At 37.6% G+C, this 20667-nt stretch overlaps 1 long non-coding RNA gene across 1 annotated transcript in view; it reads right to left on the bottom strand.

The window, feature by feature from the left end:
• LOC149090691 (uncharacterized) overlaps nt 1-12057 on the bottom strand; it is a 93535-nt gene extending 81478 nt beyond the window's left edge. Inside the window, exon 1 of the long non-coding RNA XR_016197248.1 lies at nt 10889-12057. This is a non-coding gene — a long non-coding RNA (uncharacterized LOC149090691). The remainder of the gene's footprint in view (nt 1-10888) is intronic.
• Between the last annotated feature and the right edge of the window lie 8610 nt (nt 12058-20667).

Raw genomic sequence — 20667 nt, 5'->3', positions numbered from 1 at the left:
CATCTAAATTTTGGCCAGCATTCACTGACAGCTAGTTAGCAGCTTACGATGTCCATGTCGATTTTTGCATATCTTCATCAAAGCAATTTATATGCGCATTGCTCTGTCTCTATCTACTTCACAATCTGCTCTCTCACTCTCTGCTCTGTCTGCGTCTCTGTCTTAGTCTGTTGCTTTGTGTCTCTATGTCTTGCAATGTGACTTAATTGCATAGTTTCAGACAACACGCGTACAAGCAAACACACACATACATGCATACATGCACACGCACATGCATGTATACACACACACTTGACCTTTCACCTCCGCCATCGAGTGAATCGTCCCGCTGTGCCCCTTTGTCGCATGAATAATTGAAGTAAAAGTGTTGAGCACGTAATGCCTACAGAAGGTCCGAGGCCAGCTACTGGCTATCAGAGTCTATGCTCTGTGTGTGTGTGTGTGTGTGTGTGTGTGTGTTTGTGTGTGCCTGTCACACTCGTAAAAACTTGGCTTAAATATGAGACAAGTCATTGCAATGTTGGCAGCTCATCAAATTTGCATATAGACTGCTTAAAAACAACAAGAAAAACACACACACTAACACATACGTAAGGGGCAAGCACAACTTACACACACCCACACACATATACATTTATTTATATGTGTGTTGTTGTACAAGACAATTGACATTCAGCTGGAAACGGCCTTGGCTGGCCAACAGCGTGCAGTGCAATATCCTGACCTAAAGTCCATTCAGTTCCTTAATTGGCCAAAGCTGCGCAGGAATAGTAGAGGCACGAGCTTGTTCAAAAGAACTAGTTGAAAGCAAACTCATCGCTTAATGGCTCAATGCAAATAATCACTTGATGGCATCTCAATGCTTGACTATTCATAACTTGTATCGCTTAGCTGCAATGTTCAAAAGAACTAGTTACATAGCTCTGCACAGCATTTGTGTTACCAAAGAACTTGTTCAAAAGAACTAGATGTATCTGAAAAATTATTGTAGATAATCTCCTGATGAGACTTAACTTTTTATTGCCCAACTTCAATGTGCCAAAGAGCAGACTCCAATATAATCAGACGACTCATCGATTGCTTATAGCTTAACTCTGTCATGCTCTCTCATATTCAAGTAATTTATACCCCAGCTCACTTAGTATTTGAAAGTTCATTACAATTGGCCAGCTGCCGTCGCTTGTTCAAGTTGCTTTTGCAGCAAAACTTTCACTCTTCCATTTCGAGACAATTGCGATTTGGACAGAGTTTGGACAAGAGTTAGCTTAAAGTACTTATTGTTTGCTTGTGTTAAACAAGTTCAAGTGGAATTGAAGGCGACGTCAACTGAAATAACAAAAGTCGTCTAATTCAAACGAAGCCAGAACAGATTTTCAAGTGCCTCGCTCTGCTTTGGCTAATGAGTGCAGAGAACTTTGATACAATTAACGCTATACAAACTGCAACAGCATTGTTGAAAAATCTATCCAATTTGTCGCAGACAAGTTCACTCCACTACAGCTACATATTGTAATAGAATTGCATATGTATACAGTTATATATATTAGAGATGCCTATTCGAACTGGACCTTTTGTGTGCAGCTAATGAGCACAATACATAGAGACTAGCATTATTATTAGCAGCAAACATTTATAGAAAGACCAACGGTGGAGCAGGGGACGGGGGGTACAGAAACAGCTGCAATATGTCAACCAAACAAGCGCAAAAGAAATTTTACAACGAAGACTTTATACTCTACTGTGTAGTGTATATACATAGATGTGAGCTGTAAAGTACACAGAACCAAGTACAGAAATTTTAAGATATACAGTGGGAAAAACGGTTATAACGACTCTACTTATAGTGAACGTACCGTTATTGTGTTAATGGTCTTATACTGATATGAGTGAACTCCGGGTATAACGACGATCTCTTGAGCATCGTTATAACCGGTTTCTATTTCTGCATTGCTGAAGATGGTATAGCATATAGCTAAGTAAGGCTTGTTATGTCCTAAAAAAATATAGGAAACTTTTTTACATACATATTTATATACATATACATATATATGATATATATGTATTTAACTTCCGAATTCAAACACAAAGTTAGCTTTTAATATGCATACTAAATTAGTAGCTCTAATTTGCAGGCAGCCATAAAAAACATAATCTATGCCAGAACAAAATCTATAATCTATATGCTAGACACACACAAATTATACTAAACAGAGTTCAATTACATATTGCCTTAAATAGCTCTAATTTTGTTGTAGCAAAGTAATTATGCCCCGCGGCCAGAGTATGATAAAGCATTTTTATTTATTTATTTATTTTTTGGCCTTTTTTTTTTTTTTTTGTTATGCACTCGCATTCGGATCACAGCAACAACAATGAGCAGGCCACGCGACGGAATTCCCCATAGGCTTGTTTTCTGCTTTGTTGTAGCTGTTGTTGTTATCAAATACACTCACACACACAGACACACACACACACACACAGACGCAGAAAAGTGGGACAACATTTGTCTGTGCTTTTGTTATCGTTGGCTCAGTTTTTCTACTTTTTTCTCTTTTTTTTTTCATTTTACTATTAGTCATCGCATTCTGGTTTATGTTTAATAGACAAATGCGCTTTGTCTATTTGACAAAGGCGAATTCGATTAACGATTAACGATTAACGATTAGCGATTAGCGATTAACGATTAACGCTTTACTATATCCATTTACCGCTTAAATAGCGTATCCGATCAACTCACTCAGTGATTCAATCAATTGCCACTCTCAGTTTTGGTGCTGTGTGGCGTATACGTAATTTCGGAGCTATGCTGCCTGACCATTTGCATCTGTCATTGACCAACAGCAGCAGCAGTAGCTGTTATAAGACTCTCACATGCAAAATGGATCAGTACGTCAATCATTCACTGCCCAAAGGGCGTCGTCAGCTTCACCTTCCTACGCTCCCCCTCCACTACAAATGAAGTCGAAAATATATATATACATATATTATTATTATCATACATATATATACATTTTTTTAATTTGTCTAGCGCTCGTCAAACGCTGATAAGTTGCAATTGTTTTATTGATTTTATTGGCTCAGATTGAATAAATCAGTTAGCTTCAATTATGATAATTGCTAGACATAATGAAAACGACAAATGCCATGTCAATCAATGTGGCCAAATGCTGCAATTCAATTAACAGTAAACTATATTCATGCAACTCGAATTTCCAACATATTTTTTATTCAGTTCCTGCCCACTGCCACTGCTGAAATGCCTAAGGACTTTGCGTAATTGGCTTAGCTCTGATTTCCAAAATTTCATCGATGCATATCAAAGGACTGGCCCACTGTCTCCTGCAGCCGTATATTGGCTATTATACATGCTCGCTGTCTGGCTGGCAACGGCAAAGTACAAAGTGTGTGTCTGGGCTAAGGAGCGTCGAGTTGTGAACGAGTTAGCCCGTAGCATAGAACGCCCACACACACACACAGACACACACAGAGAGACACAAGTGCCAAATTGCTTGGGCAAACTACGTTAGTTATTACGGGCATAGCGGTTGCTACGTCAGGGGCAACACACTTGTTTACTGTTGCCATTGCCATTGCCGTTGCTATGGCCTGTTAAAGGCTCATAACTGCTTTGTTCTAGCTGGCGTGGCTTTAATGTTGCGCACATAAAGCATACGCCATGTGTGCACCGTCTTGAGCATAAATAAATAGCCCAGCGAATGGGCTCTTTAGTTTGCAACTTGGGCCAAGATATTTAACCTTTTCAGTGAGCATCGGCAACAACAGTTACAATATTTAGCCAGAGCGTAACAATACATAAACACAAACACACGCACACACGCACACACGCACATGAAGTGTCCTGACAGCGAACCAGTAAGTAAAAGCCAATACCAAATATGGCTCAATATGTGCCAATACCGTAAGCAAAACAACGCCAAATAACTAACAACAAACCCCCAAAACAGCAATCACTTAACTTTACCCTCAGACAGCGTTCAACACGAAAATCAAACAACAGCCACAATAACAATAACAATAACAACAACAACAACAACAGGCAAAATAAAAATAAACAGAAAATGAAAATACAAATAAAGTAAATAATAAAAACAGCAACTCGACAATTCGAGTCCAAGTTTTGTACGCCAACCAACACTTCAAGCGCTGGAATCAACAAAATAAACTAACTGGTGAGAGCACTCCACCCTAACTGATTGAAATGAATGAAAAATGGAGTTATATTTGTATAGATAAGGTTAATAGTATTTGCCGCGTCTCTGATACAAATTCAATTTGTGAGCACAGAACTTGCGCCGCCAACTTTCAGCTAGCCAAGACGGAGCAGCAGAAGACAGATATACTACATACATACATACATATGTATATGCCATATGTATATATGGGATATTTACTTAGCAAGTTCTGTTCTTTAGTTTTGCTACTAAACTCCCGGATCAGATAGATTTTTGTTCGGCATCAAAGTTCGCTTAAATGTTTTTTGTTCAGCTAGCAGAAAACTTGATTGCTTTTGCTGGGCACAGCGAAACTACTGAGAACGGAGTGACCTAACCTAGCTGATTTAGGCAAATAATAATATTATGAAATGAACGGAATTCGATATCTTTAAGAAAATCAAAGTGGATTGAAGCAAAGGTAGGGCATGGAATTAATATTGTAAATTATTATAGAATGTATTTAATTAGAAACATGTTTAAAGTTGTTTAAGGACGTTTGATAAAGCAAAAGCCCCAGGAAAATAAATCATTAAAAAATTAGACTGAACATCAAATGAAGCAAACTGCAGTGCAGGGTATTTCCAAGTCAGTCAATCCCTAGTAGAACTTTCCCTCTAAAGATCTCCCCTTAAAGATTTATTTAGTTCCACACATAAATAATAAAGATATGTATGCCTTATCAACAAGTCATTTCAGTTCTCGCAAAGTGAGCCACGTAGTATCTCCTAGTCAGGCATTCCTGAGCTGATTTGAAATTTTATTGTAGTTTCTTATCTTAAGTTTCCTTTAGTTTGGCACTACAATTATGGCAAACATGATCTTTGATCTGACAAAATGCGCCTCAGGATATTTCCAAGTCGAGTACTACCGACTAGTGCATTCATATTAAATTATTATCTTAATTAGTTATAGCTTAATGCTTAAACTCTCTAGACTATCCTCTGACTAGTGTATCACTCATACCAACATTGGCTCACATAAATTTCACAGAGATAGATAAAACTATATTCCACTTCAATTAATCACAAGTTTCTGATCAGAAAGTTTTTTATATGTGAATAGGTTTTGCAAACTTATAGAACTGAACTCATTTGACACGAAATTGAATTCAAACTGATATTAATATTCATATTGATTGCTGCTATAAATTGGTAATGGGGCGTCTTTCAATCACGAGAGTACATTATGGACGAATCGTTAATCTTTTATGGATATTATCATTCTGATGAAACAGTTAATTGATATCAGACATAAAATTAACAAAAAACATTGTTTTCCACTTAAACTGCCAAAGGTTTGACCGATGTGTGTAGATATCAAACCACATACATATACACACAACGTCATATATAGATGTATACTTTGATAAAAATGGCGTATAATATTTATCTAGTTGTGGAGACCCCGAATCATTTATCGTTATTTCACATTGTGATTGATGCAGTCAGGCAATACAAATAAACAAAACAGAAACAATAATAACAATCATAACAATGGCCACAACAATAACAACAATAAGACTCGGAAGCATATTATAGCCATGGGTATTATCTATAGAAATTGCGTGCTGCATTTCATTTTCATTTCATTTTCAGTTTCTTTTTCCATTTCTATTAATTGGTTTTGTTTTGTGTGCACTAAAAGAAAATTTTTGTTGTTTTCGAGATGTTCTGCAACGTAAACTTTTGGCAGCGATGCATGTGCCAGCCTAACACACACACACACACACACACACAAAGTGCACAAGTAAGAATATTGCAATGGGGCAGCTATCACTGCGAAATGCTCGCTCACATTTTTCAATAGAGTTTTATAAGCCTCTCAAAGAGATTAAAGTCTGCAATGCCTGTGATATTGAGGTTTAATACACTCGAATCACGATAATTTATATTCTGCTAAGTCTAAAAAAAAAGTCGATTCCCTTGAACAAAATTCGTTCTCGATAATTCTCAAGAATTTTAATTTCTGTATAAATTGAAAATAAATAAACCTATTCCCTTTGCCGTTTCAATTTATCGAAACTCCACTGCTCTATGAAATCTCTATTATAATGTCTACATAATCTGGCAAAGTTTTTTAGTTGCATCGACAGTCAATAGTTAAGAGAAGTTTCTACAGTACAAGATATAAAACTTAAGAAGTTATACAAGATCTGCTCAATATACTTGGCCTACCAGCCGAAAGAATATGAACCAAGATATTTATAAAACAGAATATAATATATATAATTCTACAAACTACACATTTATATATTATTATAAATGTTATGTATATATATTATTACATATATATATATATATATGCATATGGCATCTATGTATATTTTTTCACATATTGTACGAAGCACAATCTGCAATCAAATGCCTGCATGTGCTTTTACGCCTCGCCACGCACCTTAACGCCAACGCTTCGGCACTGCTGGCCGCGTCTACATCTCAGTATCGCCCCACTCTCATTCCCACTGCCACTCCCACTTTCAGTCCCAGTCCCAGTCGCAGCTCCCAGCCTCAGCGCGACCCGAGGCAGTCGCCCACAGGACGCAACAAGCGAAAATTTTTGTGTTTTGTTTTGAATATGCTTTTATTTTCGTTTCTTTTTTCATATTCTCTTTATATATATATACATATACATATGTATGTATGTGTGTGTATGCTTGAGTATTTTTATTGGTGTTTTTTTCTGTTTTGTTTTTTAGAGCGAACGTAAAAAATGGAAATTGAATATTTTATGCGAATTTTTTGCAAAGAGCTGAAGTTCAAAACAAGTAAAAGTGCAAGACTGCAGCCGACATGACTAACAGATACCCTATAGACAGTTGACAGTTGATAGCGGTTGATCTAACAATGCAAGAAATGATATAATATATATGGTTCAAGATTTGAATGAAAAAAATTAAAACTAGCAGAGAAAAAATCGAAATAAATAAAAAATCTAATAAAATAAAATAATAAAATGAACTATAATACAATAATAATAAAATTAGAATTTAATAATATAAAATAATATTAAGAAAAAAAATTTAATTTATTACATTTTTAACAATACTATACAAATTAAATAATACAAAATATACATATAACACTAGTCAAATATATTTAAAATATAAAGAAATTTATTAAGCAACAAATATCGATCAGACATCTTTTGAAACTTTCCATCTCTATTCATGAACAATGGGAATATTTATAAGTATATATGTGCTTCATATTAAAATATATCCATCACCTAGAATCGATAACCGTTAAGCTAAGTCATTACGAGCTGTTTTGTGCAAGACATCAAAGACTTTTGGCAGTCGATCCTGACGCTGTGCTACGGCCCGATCAAACCTTAACTGCATTTAGCCCAATCAATATTTAATGGAAATTCTCAAACATTTAAAGGCATCTTTGAGTACATTGGACAACAAATTATAAAACTCATTCATAAATGACCTCAGGCCGCCCACTTGTCAGCTTGGCTGTCTAGTGAAAGTTCACAGTCTGAAGTTCAGCCTTCAATTATAGGTCAAAGAGTGGCTTAAAGAGTAAAGCAATTTATGGACTTTGATTGACTGGCCAGCTCGATAAAAGAATGACCCTGTAAATATGTTAGTTTGTTATCAAATATGCGAGCCAACATACCATATATGTATGTATGTATGTACGGCTGGATTGGTTGACTCTCAGCGGGGTTCTGTGCGAACCAGTTGCTCGTTGAGGATGCCGCCTCAGCTGATGTAGAAATGATATCAGTTGGTAGTTGTATGGCATTTACAGGAAAACGTTTTAGCCATTTGGCACACGTGTGTTCATCATATTGATAATTTTCCAGACAGCTGCCCAACTCAGTGTCATTGCGCAGCTCTTGACAGCTGCCACGAGCACACACCCACCTAGAGATAAGCTCAAGAATTTCAATTAAAAAACATAAGCACACAAATATGATGGCAAAACAAAGCAAAACAAAAAGTAAATAAATGTCTTGCTGGCTTTAATCAGTTTGTTGCCAATTTCCAGTACCTGGAACATAAATTTTCAACATTTTTTTGTGATAACAATAATTTGAATTCATTGGGTGTTCTAAAAAAAATTCCATTTCCTCATTTCTTAAATATTCTAACATTTTTGTTTTTCCTGCATTTTGTACCCTGAACCCATTGAATCAGGGTGTAAAATGTATACAACAGGCAGGAGCAGGCGTGGCACAGGGCGACGAGCTGAGACAATTCTGCCCTGTTCCTGTCCTGTCCATCCGTCTGTCGGTCTTGTAGCTCCATGTATATTCATTATGTATTTTTAAATATTTCTTTTCATTTATATTCAATATCCAAAAGTGTTTATCTCGTTCTATGATTTTTGTAAAATTTTCTGTTATTTTTTTCCCTCAGCTGAGGGCTTCCTCTGTCACATGTCAAGCCAAGTCTTTCTACATAATTAATATCATCGTAATGCGTCTTGAAATTTTGTTTAGGGTCATAAATTTCGGTGCAATTTTTGTTTGTTTTTGTTTTCTGTTCTTGTTTATTTTTATTATATTTTATTTTTATTTTTTTATTAAACTCTGTAATTAATTAGTGTAGTTGATATTTTCTTTGCAAGAGTTTAACGAGCAAACACACCCCGATGAGTTATGGCGCCTGGCAACTTTTCACGACAGCCAAACAAATGTTGAATGCCAAAAAGGAGAAACACGACAAGCAAAACAAATGGAAACAACAAAGAAAAAAAAAAAAAAAAAGAAAAAAACAAGCATAAAGAAAAGCAAATAACTAAACGAAAAGAGCTCAGCATTTGAGTGCATGTATGGGTAGAACTTAAAAGTGGCAACCGCAGACAGGCGACGGCGTGCAACAAGCTCTGCAGCTGCAGCTGCAGCGAAACGGCGCACAAATTGTGGCTGTAGTTGAACTAACTTGAAAAGTTTGGCGTCAAAAGGTGGCGACACGCAATGAATACCCATTGCACGTACATATGCTTGGCATTGCCATATTTCCGCCGCTGCCGTCGCCGTTTGCCTGATGCCAAATCAAAGATCACATTCACCACTCCTCCGCCCCTACCGACACATGCAATGCTGGCGCGCTTGCGGTCGCGTGCTTTTGGGGGTCACGCGCCAGAAAGCGTTGTGCTGCATTTATTCCGCGCCACACTTTGAACGCTGCGATTAGCAAAAGGACACGTACAGGATGCACGCACCAGGCACACGCACACCTACAACAATACACATGCACACCACCATGCCTAGGCACGCAGCCACACATACACACACACACACACACACACACGCGCGAACTTAACGGTTAACGAGCCAAACCACCGGCAAACCTGAGAAGCTGCCAAATGCCAATTGTGTGTCTACGAGGGCTGCTCTAGAGCTAACAAAGCAAGCATATACCTAGCTCTACTTAACGTTGGCAGCCAGGAGCAGCAATGCTTAAACTCAAACTCTAAGCCAGAAACAAGGTATGAATCGAGTCACAGAATTACTCCAAATTACTTTCTGAAATGATTTTATATGTAGCTCGATTTAGACTTCATTTAGATTAAACATTGCTGTTCCTGCTCTAGCTTAACCTGGACTAGGCATAATTCCCCATAAGAACTGACAAAGATGTGATTATAATTCGTTAAGATCATTTTGGAACGTAGCCCAAAGCCTTAGTTTTTAGGCTAAATTATTCTCTAAGATTTGAAAAGAAATAAATGCCTCATCTAAACCTTCAAAATAGTATATATATTAATTTCAAAACATTGCAAAAAATAAAAAGTAATTTTAGTTTACTTGGCAGAGGCATACTATATTTTTACTACTATACAATGCTATGCATACATACATACATACATACACATATCGTCTGTAACTAGCCATCGTCAGATTGTGAATAAATTTACAAAATATTTAGCTATTTTCTCCAACTTGAATAGTTCGAAGCTTTTTATTGCAAACATTGCGGATCAACCCTCTCGAATCTCGTGTACCTAGCAATATGATTTCATGTTGTCAAAGTTGTTGTTTCTATAGTTGTTGTTGTTGTAGTTACAGAGATTTTCCAGCAGTTTTCATTGACTTTGCCCATTTGCAACGCCATCATGATTGCATTTAGTAATTGCAATTGGCATCCTATAGCTAGGTATTCAAGCATAGAGAACAGTAGAACATTTTCCATTTCAGACACATTACAGATGCCAAAAGTTATTTGGAATGAAATGGAAAATGAAATGAATAGATCACAAAATATTTTAAAAAATTAATCAAAACAAAACAATAAACTATCGCATACTAATTTCTGTTTTTCGAATAGTTTTTCACCTTTTTATTTGAAACCGACACAAACAACAAAATCCTTCAACAAAAACTGACCACAGATATGTTTTTAGCTATAACGCAAAAATACTAGCCCGAGGTAGCACTGGGGGCCCACAACAAATGAAATAATAATAAAAACCAAAAGACCCTTTTCACTAATTTCATTTTTTTTGTGCCCCCAAAATATGCACACAAACACTCACATTCTCATCCACAATGAATTGCAAAAACTTTGTTTTTGTAATACTCTTTTTCTAGTTTTTCTTTTTTTGAAAATTCCCATTTATCAAACAAATATTTGGAAAGTTTTGTTTGGTTTCGACAAGCGAATATAAATTGGGATATATTTATGATATCGTACTCACTGTTGTGGAAAGGTCCTGAGAACGACGCACTTTTCAGTCGTTCGAGTCCAGCGAAAATTTTGTGCACATTTTGTGTGTAAACAATCAACAAATTCTCACACCGGCAAAATAATAGTAGTAGTAGTAGAGAAATAAAAACAAACAAAAATTATAAAAACAAAACACAAAAAGAAAACTAAAAGCGATGCCAGAAACTTGAAATTTTCGCGCCAAAGAAGTGATGAAACCAAAAATAATAGAAAGAGTTTAGCTTTCAACTGATTTTCAAAATTTCTTCTTTTTCACTTTGGAGAGTAATAACTGTTTTTTGTTTTTCGATTTTTTTTTCAACTTTGTTTTGTTTTGTTAATGAATGATCTTTAGCACTGCACTTGCCACAAAAAAACAATAAAAAAATGTATGGACTGCGAATTAGAGTTTTGCTTTTGCTTATATTGTGATGATGATTAGCAAGCAACGTGAGCGTTTGAGAATTTCGGTTGAAGTTTGAAGAGTTGAATGAGTTTTTGAATGTTGAGCGCTTTGCCAGGCTCTATCTATGGTTCTGGGTTCTGCTCAGCTGCTGCACAACTCGCCCTGACGAGCGTTCAAATGAAACTGATGCGATAGCGCAACAGTCGCAGGAATATAAAGCACACCCAAAACACCCATACGACAAGAGCGCCATAAAACGAACGAACGCACACAGCCAAAGAGCGAGCACGAACGGAGCGAACGAGGCGAACAGAGCGAAGAAGGCGAGCAAGGCGAACGAAGCGAACGACGCTGGCGAGCGTACAGTCCGAACTCAGCTATAAACGAAGCACACGATAAACACCTGTAAGCACTCGTCGTTTGGCACTCGGCTTTCGCCGCTGTCGCTGTCGTTGTTGCTGCCGCTATAATGCCGGCACAGTCGTGTATGTGATTTGTTAGCGTGCGAGAGCATCACAGAGAGATGTATAGATAGAGTGAGCCAAAGAGAGACAGAGTGATGAAGGGACAGGTAGTGAGAGCGCGCGTGAGTTGCGCTCGCGGAAGCGGAAGGAAACTCAACAGTTGGCACATTACGGCCGCTACTTGTTGTTGCTTGCTTTATGCCTTGCCATACAATTTATGGCAAGCTCATTTATTGCATTTATTGAACACACACACACATAGGTAGATATATGTATAGAGATGCGTATCCTAAATGTTTGAGTAAGCAATATCATGGCCCAAAGCCGCACTATGCATCATTTCGTCCAAGCGAAGCAGCTGATATTTATTTCTCGAAAACGCTTGTACTACAGTCTCGGCCAATTGCTTCCTGAGCAGCCCCTGACGTCGCAGCACCCGTCGGACCTTCCTCTCAAACTCCTTGTCCGACGTTGGCTTTGGTGGCGTCGGAGTTGTGTTGCCTTGTCGAGCGTCCCCTAAGCGCACCTTTGACCACAACTCAGCCAGGTGAATATTTTCGGTGGAACTGTCTTCCAACGCGTTCGATGCACTCTCACTCGACAGTTGCGAGAGATCGGTCTCCCCAGCTGCCGACTGCAGGATACTACAGCAGCAGAGCAACAGCAACAATAAAAGGCAATGCATCTCAATTTCAGAGTATATTCGCTTCTGTACTGCACTAGCCAAATGCGCCGCTACTTATAGTCAAAGCTGACACAACAGTTTAGCCAGCCGCCAACACCTTTGACGTATGAGATAAGCTTTGATTTATTTACAACTATTTTAATTAACTTTTTGCACTTCCTCAACAAAAATTTGCAGATATTTATTGTGTTGTCTGCGACGCAGTTATGGGGCGAATTTCGAGAACAGTCCAGTAAAGACTGTCCTTTATGGCAGCCACGTGAATCCTGACAAGCAACACTAACAGATGCAGCTTTACTTTCCTTAAGCGCCACTGATATAGTTCATGGGTATACTATTTACAGTGTCATAAAGTAAAACGACTAAAAGAAAAGAAACACTTATCGATAAGTAATCGATAGACAAATTCAAAGACCTCTGTTAATAAAAGTCCGAAGGACGAATACATGCCTCTGAACTTTTCCATTTAAACTCTTTAAAAATATATAATAATATCTCTATCATGCTCATAGCAATATAGAGTTCAATGAGCTCAGCAATTCACTGCTTCAGTGAAATTTATCTACAACAAATTGCTTTTCCAGACAACGCTCATAAACATTTAAGAAACACGTCTAAATTATGAATTGCTATTTGAAAAATTTGTCACCATTTGAAGTATTGACATTTGTCTGAGCCGCACACGCGACACGCGTGTGATTTTCTATATAAATAACATTTATCGATCATTCATTATTCATCATAATCGATTGGTCTGAAATTGGGTACCCCCCAGACACCACAGCATACCCAACGTGCATTTTAACAAAGCAATTATTGGTTTTAGGTTAACAGATGTGTGACCGGCTTTCGGGCCCGTTTATGTCCGTCCGTCAGTGTAGCTCCCGAACCCCACCTGCATGTCACAAATAATTCATATGTATATGCTCCCAATTGGCAAGTGACAACGGAATACCATATTCACTCACAGGTGCACATTAATGTGGGCAGAAAATGTGGCATACTTTCAGGAGCAGCACAAACAGTAGACCCCGACTAATAAGGAACAATAACGGTAAAAACTATGTCCAGATATTGATATTACACTAGAATAAATTGAAATATCGTTTCGAAGAAACTGAGAACTTGAAACTATCGAGCACTAGTTCGAGAGTTTATCGATTTTCATACACATTTATATATTTTGATAATTTTCTGTAATAAATAATATTTATAATGTTGTTATAGTGTTTATTTCATGATACTTTTAGCCAATTTAATTTAATTTATTTTAAATCAATTTTATTAAATTTATTTTTTATTCGTTTTCCTTTTTAATTTATTTAAATATATTTCTTATTATTATAATTATATTGACTTTATAGAATTATTAAAATATATTTTAACATGTATTTTTATAGTATATTTTCTTTTGGTGTATTTTATCTACTTCTAGGGTTTTCTTTTTTAATAATAACATATAACATTTTATAGTGTTGCCCATCATAGGCCCTATAATTTCAGCTTTCTAGGCTATTGGCACAATGACCAAGTCATTTAGATATATGTATGTCTGCCTGCCTGTCTGTCTGTCTGTCTGTCTGTCTGTCTGTGTGTTTGTCTGTCGACCTGCTATCAATGGACAATCAATGTGGCGGTATATTTGAGACATACAGAGTGCATGTCACAGTGTCTGTGGCTCGTTGTGCAGTTTGAAAATGTGGCCAGAAGCCGATGGATGGATGGGGAGAGGCTGACGGAGGTGACGGTGTTGTCTAACAAAATGTTTTCACATTATTCAAATGAAATGCTTTTTATTATCGGTACACAGCAAACTGACAGCAACAAGAACAACAACGAGAATAATAATAATAATAAAAATATAAAAAAAAAAAATTATCAAATATTATGAGCGAGACGAATATTAAATACCCTTTACTTGTATAATCAAATGCAAAGCAAATATGTTATATATACATACGATAAATAAATCGAAAAGAAAACTATCATTCGATAAAGTATGTCTTCTAATGAACGAATTCCTTGTATATATATTGAAACACGAAGTTCCCAAAAGCAGAGCTAGGATAACTTTAGAAACAATTCTAGTTTCTATACAAAAACTAATTTTGTTTATATAATTTTACTAAAGTGCGAGCTATCATACAATATAGCAATAAGCTCTAATGACTTTTGGCCAATTGTCACAGAGACAGATGGATACGGTTCGAATAACTCAAATGGGAATACTGGCCACGAATATATGTACATACATATACTATATACCTTAATTTCTATAAGTGTATCAAAAGCAAGCAAATCGCTATAAAACAAAAAGCAAACTGAGCAAGCAAGACAGCTGTAGACTGGGACGGGCGAGAGACACCGATAGAGAGAAAGAAAAAGAGAGAGAGAGTGAGTATGAGAGGGACAGAGAGTGGGCGAATTGAAAAATATTACCTGCATTCAGGGAATACAATGAATCATTTTGGTCTTTGTTTTAAATGTGTGTGTGTGTGTGTGCTGTGTTTGTGTGAGTGCCAGTGGGCAGTAGCAATGGAGTAGAAGAATGCAGAGTGGGCGGGGCACTAGGGGATGGCACAAACAAAAAGGCAACAAAATGGCGCGACATTTGTGAAGGCGAGGATAGAAGGAAATATAGTGTTTGAATGTTTTTAAGCAATCAACGATAAATGCAATTTCAATTTTCATTAATCTGCTTGGTTAAGAGACATGCACACGAATCACACATACACACAGAACACAGCTGTCAGAATGAGACAGCATGACGGGGGGCAGGAGTCTGGTGCCAGAGGCAGGGTGGGAGGGGATTCGAGAACAAAGAATACCAAGGAATTGTGAGAGTTGAAAGTTGTGCGCTTATCAGCGACTGTCAAAATGTTATGCGTGCATCTGTGTATGTGTGTTGCGAGTGTGAGTGTGCATTACGATAGACAAACAAAAAGCAGCAGCAGCAGAGACAGAGTGCGACAGAGAGAGAGAGAGAGAGAGAGCTAGCAGGATTCAGCGGCACAATGCATTGGATGAGAGTGAGAAAGTGAAAGACTTTTGCGCTAAGATAGAAAGATTTGAATAAAAATTATTTGTCATTTCGCTGCCATTGAACCAGTGATTCAGTTCATACAGTTCACCACCAGAGCAAGACATTAACAAAATTGCTAGCATTTGTCTTCAAGCACTGAGATGCTTGATTTCGAGTTCAATTCAGCTGACTGCAGTTGAGAGCATTGCACTTTGCTTTCACTCTTACCTACACACATGTTAACTGGCAACTTGAACAAGTTCCGTTTCGTTTTGCTGAAACTGTTCAATTAGTTTCATTTTAATGCAATTTTCAGGGTTATTTCGTAAATTGTTCATGAGTTATTTGCATAGTTCAAGCTCAATTTATAGTAACTGGAACTAGTTCAATAATTCTTTATTATGTATTATTGAAAGCACAAATGAACTAGTTGCCTTAAATGACTAAATAAGATTGAATATAACTGAAATTGACCTAAAAGAAAACTAATCCACCTTAATTATCAAGAACTCCGTCTTTTATTTGCTGGTTCAGCTGTAAGTTTACCTTATGAACAAATAAGAACTAGTTCATAAACTAATTTTTAGGCTATCATATATCATAGTCACTGGAATTAGCTCAATTATTCTAAATGATTTATTTACTGTTCGTAATTGGTTCATTAAGTGAATTGTCATAACAAAAAGCTACTCAACCTAGAATATTATAAATTATGACTGGTTCATTAACTGATTTAGCTGTTATTTTAGTCAGTTGTTAATGAACACTCCACGAATGGTTTCCGAATAACCGAAATGTTGAAAATGTTTGGATTTCAGATAGAGCGTACAGGTTGTATATAGGACCACACATGCACACACTCACTCACGCACATTTAAATGATGATATATGTTACGCGTGTAAGTGGTTCATTTAGTGAAAGCATTACAAAAGCTTCCTATGCAAAATTAAGTACACGGATGCTTCTGCTTTAAAAGCACTTGACGTTAAGAAGACTTTCGGCTGCCAGTCCCCTAGGCTTCATAAGAAATGTCAGGCCATAAGGCAGCAGCAGCAGCAGCAGCAAAAATGTGATATGAGCCATGACGTTGCCGAGCGCCGAATTTAGACGGTTTTGGCCGTAGATATATGTGTGCGTGCGTGTGTGTGTGTGCGTGTGTGTGTGTGTGTATGTGTGTCCGGGCCAGAAACGAGAGCAGCTGTTGAGGGCCAGCCCATTGCCTAGGCCTATGTAGTGCGGCTGCATGCATATCTACATATATAGTTGCCTTGGTGCCGCCTCAAAGTGACAAGTCAAGCAGAGCCAGAGCCAAAGCCAGTACCAAAGCCAAAACCAACGCCAGAGCCAGAGCCAGAGCCAGAGCGACCTAGTCACAAGGCATGCCACAAGGATTGGCCTCGCCAATGATTGCGCCAACGACTGCGGCCTGTGTGATATGTTAATTTGCTTCTAAACTACACAACGGTGCTCGGCTGTGGCCGTTGCCAAAGAAAATCCTCGAGCTGCCAAAAACGGGAAATAATAATAATAATAACAGCAGCAGCAGCAACAACAACAACAACAACAACAATAATAATATACCTAGTACAAGTGCTTCTGGGCCAGATCTATATGACTTTTATCAAGTGCTGATAGACTTCAAGTAACTGAGCTAGTCTGGCATATCTGACTGACAGTCGGTATATGTATCAAGATTATATACTGTTCTTATCCTACCAATTGATATGCTGGTATATCTGTACCTCAATTTAACTATAGATAAATCCAGTCTTCTCAGGGTATTTCAAATAAGCATAGAAAATGAGAGAAAACATAAGAAATTTAATTGCTTGAGAGCCTTAATAATTTGCAGGGTATCATTTAATCGCACTCTCTGACTGAGCTCATATTCTGTGGATTTTGTTGTATCTTAAATTTTCGTATTCTTATTTTTCTACTTTTTTTTCTCATAATGAAATTTGTGACCCGGTCGCATTGACACGTGCGAACTGCCGTGTCAGGCCCCCTTTGGCGTTCATTTTTCAGATGCTTGTTGTTGTTGTTGTTGAATTTAATGCGGTTTGTTATTTATTAGATTTACACAAATGGCATTTTGGGGCTAGTCACAGAGAGAGAGAGAGAGAGAGAGAGAGAAAGAGAAAGAGAGCGAGAGACTTTACTATTCCAACAGCTTCTGACTCTTGTCGCCTGCCAGGCGTTAAGTGCTTGCTTGTGCCCAGCTGTATGCAGAGCCTGCTGTGCGCAGAGCATAATGTGGGCAAAATAAAAACGAACAAAAAATTATTGAAAATTCATTTAAATGTCAGCGAAGCAGAGTGGAACAGCTCAGAGCTGAGCAGAGCAGAGCTGAGCTGAGCAGCGCACCAAACTGACGCAACATGTCGTATGCGTAATATTAAATATTTAAGGCGCTTACATTTTTAATGCGAACGTTAGCATGGGGTTGCTCAAGTTGAGCTCCATCCAGGCCGCTGAATCGGCCCCTCCCCCTCCCAGCCGCCCACCGAAAACCCACCCCAGCCATCCAAGGAACACAGACGTTCAGAGAGATGAAGACGTGATAGGCAATGCCCGACACGCAAAGCACATGAGACACGCAAATATTTCACACGAAATCGATAAAAATATTGTTAATTAATATTCGTAGAGCTTTAAGTGACAGCAGCCATCATATCTTATCAGATTTCGAGTGCTTTAAAAGCAAGTTAAATCCATTTAAGTTCACACTATGTCGTATCGTATGGAATTATTGTTATATGAATATTATTTTGTTTAAGTGCATTATGCACTCACCTAACAACATATTCCATATACATATTTCAAGTGGGCCTCAATAGAGCAGCCCAGTGCCAAGGCTAATCCTAAGCTGCTTATTAATATTGATTGTACGCAATTAACCTGGGCAAACTTGCGTCAATAGTTTCATTTTTTCCGCTGAGCTGATTATATTTGATTGTTGTTGTTGTTGCTATTGTTATTGCATGAATGGAATATCTGCAGGAAATGTCTTTCACTTCTGACAGACAAAGGTAACTAAAGATGTGCTCAGATGTTAGCTGTCGAGTGTATCTGAATCTTGTCAAGGTGTGCTCACTGTGATAGGACTCCAGCTGCATTTTGAATCAGTTGCGAATGAGTTGGGATATTATGATGAGAGTTCTTTTTTTGCTCTCACAGCAAACGAAAGAGATATTAAGAGAAACGAATGCATGGGTCCAAGTCTGATCGACTAGGATATACACTAAACTGCATATCGAGCTACATTATGAGACGGTGAAAAACATTCAGCAGCTAATTTCTTTATAAATAAACATAGATACATATTTATATATACTTTGATTTGAATGAATCGAGTCCAACACTTTTATATATATATATATTAATTAAATGTATACTCTATATCTTCTATGGATACTATAGACTCTATCAAGTCGACCCCGCATTTTATTATATATCTGTTAAGCACATATTTAGGAAATTATGTATATAATATTCTGAAATCGCCGTTTCAATGTTTTGGGGGTACCCAAAGGTAAGTCTCCAGGCGGATAGACAGAGAAACAGCAGCTGACAAATAAAGAAATGGACAGGCGAAGAGGCAGACATACAGAGAAACTGAGAAGATGGACAGACAGAGAAACAGAGACACAGACAGAAACTTTGACATAGACAGACAGACAGACAGACCGATTTACAGACATACATACAGTCATACAGACATACAGACATACATACATACAGACGTACAGACATACAGACATACAAACATACAGACATACAGACATACAGACATACAGACGTACAGACATACAGATGTACAGACATACATATGTTAAGACATATAGACATATAGACATATAGACATATAGACACACATACATATAGACAGACATACATATAAACAGCATAAAGACATACACATACATACAGACAGACAGATTTAGGGACATACAACTTTACAGACAGACAGTCAGATATACATACATACAGATGGATATACAGCCAGCAGAACAGACAAAGCCTCGCCAGAGAAGCCTCTCCATCAAGATATATGCACATGATGATGAACCAACTAAGCTAATATGCTCATCTAACTGTTCGAGCAAGTATTCCAATGCATTGGAAAAACAGCAAAGTGTTGACAACATGGGAACTACCAAAAACCACCAGCAGCAGCAGCAGCGGCAGCAACAACAACAACCGCAATGGCAGCATCAACAATAACAACAAGTGGACGGCATTCAATATATTCTGATTGCCTTTCAACAGTTAACTGTTTATTGTTGGTTGTACAATTTAAATCCAATTGACAACAATAACAAACAGAGCGCTGACAATGTCAACAGCAAAATGCGAGCAATATTTCAAGAGCCCGCAAAAAACTTACAGCAAAAAATTTGCATATTTATATATACAGAGAGAGGGAGAGAGAGAGGGAGAGAGTAAAAGATATATATAAATATTTATAAGCATTAGATTCTATTTTTAAATTGATGCAACTATAGCGGTGGGATTTGTGTTTGATTTTGATCTTCTATTTGGTGGTATCATGTTCGTGGCTCATAAAATAAAAGCTACTATTTGGCAGTGCCCTTAACATTTATTCTACTTCATTTGTGCTTCCCTTTGGCTGTCGACAGCAAATGCTTTTTTTTTGTGGGTCACAGAAATGACAAACAACGATTATGCAATGATATCAATTTCCCACGTAACTGGCGCACGTCTTTGGCCCCAGCAATTTATTGACATTGGCTGTAAGACATTTTACGGGCCCTAAGAACTCTGCCGACAGGAAATCGAAATCGACGTGCACGAAACCAAGAAGCCAATACAACGCGTCGTATGCGTAACCAGAATCTAGTGCCAAGAAGTGGCAAACGAAATAATGCAACAAATTTAAGGTAAGTGGATGGGGCATGGATTTATGTGAGCACAAGTAAGGCCATTTCAGTCGAGCATTACCGACTGCAAAATACTCATTCTCAGCTTGGGAATTGTGGAATATAATAGAGGGTGTTAACAGTAATTTAGTCGTCAAATTTAGAATTTTTAATTAGAAGAGTGTTTAATACAGTGTACATATTCAGAGCCGATTGGCCACGCCCCCAGTGCGCGTACTAGTAACCCACATGCCAAATTAATGTTTTCTAGCCCTCATGTTGTGCAAGATAACACTTTTTCCGAATTGCCACG

Source organism: Drosophila navojoa, chromosome X (genome assembly GCF_054131105.1).
Source record: "Drosophila navojoa isolate 15081-1374.11 chromosome X, UAZ_NAV_1.0, whole genome shotgun sequence".
Classification (NCBI taxonomy): domain Eukaryota; kingdom Metazoa; phylum Arthropoda; class Insecta; order Diptera; family Drosophilidae; genus Drosophila; species Drosophila navojoa.
The sequence above is the reverse complement of the archived record's forward strand: the minus strand, read 5'-3'. Positions and strand labels throughout refer to the sequence as shown.